The sequence below is a fragment of the Schistocerca gregaria genome, chromosome 1, assembly GCF_023897955.1.
Source record: "Schistocerca gregaria isolate iqSchGreg1 chromosome 1, iqSchGreg1.2, whole genome shotgun sequence".
Lineage (NCBI taxonomy): Eukaryota > Metazoa > Arthropoda > Insecta > Orthoptera > Acrididae > Schistocerca > Schistocerca gregaria.
Genome location: NC_064920.1, coordinates 839,515,851 through 839,516,703, shown reverse-complemented (window position 1 = coordinate 839,516,703; position 853 = coordinate 839,515,851). Strand labels below are relative to the sequence as shown.

At 49.5% G+C, this 853-nt stretch overlaps 1 pseudogene; it reads left to right on the top strand.

The window, feature by feature from the left end:
- The first annotated feature begins 503 nt into the window (after positions 1 to 503).
- LOC126288423 (5S ribosomal RNA) lies at positions 504 to 621 on the top strand (annotated as a pseudogene).
- The last annotated feature ends 232 nt before the right edge of the window (positions 622 to 853 follow it).

The following is an 853-nucleotide window of genomic DNA, read 5'->3' as shown; positions in this document are numbered from 1 at the left end:
CGAGCTGTTGATATACATTGAGGCTCATACGATAGCGATTTGCACATGGCGGTAGTATCGCGTTTACAAGGTTTAATAGGTCAGTCCATTGGCAGAGCCGTCATTTGTATTCAGGTGATTCATATGAAAAGGTTTCCGATATGACTGTTGCCGCACGACAGGAATTTGCGGACTTTCAACGCGAAATGGTAGTTGGAACTAGATGCATGTGACGTCCTGTTTATTAATCGATTGCGAATCCAGTATTCCGAGATAAACAGTGTCAGGAGTGTGTCGAGAAGATGAGATAGCGCCACGCATATGTACATATGGCGATAGTATCGATTACACAATCCATAAAAGGGCAGAGCATTGGCGGAGCTGTCTTTTTTGCTCAAGTGGTTCTCGTGAAAAGGTTTCGGATGTGATTATGGAAGCGCAATGGTAGTTGGAACTAGACGCATGGGACATTCCATTTCGGAAATGTTAGTGAATACATTATTCCGAGAACTATAATGTCAAGAGCCAACGGCCTTGCCGCAGTGGTAACACCAGTTCCCGTCAGATCACCGAAGTTAAGCGCTGTGGGGCTGGGCTAGCACTTGGATGGATGACCATCCGGTCTGCCGAGCGCTGTTGGCAAGCGGGGTGCACTCAGCCCTTGTGAGGCAAACTGGGGAGCTATTTGACTGAGAAGTAGCGGCTCCGGTCTCGGAAACTGACGTACGGCTGGGAGAGCCGTGTACTGACCACATGCCCCTCCATATCGGCGTCCAGTGACGCCTGTGTGCGGAGGATGACACGGCGGCCGGTCGGGCCCATTGGGCATTCATGGCTTGTTCGGGAGGAGTTAAGTTTCTTTTTATAATCTCAA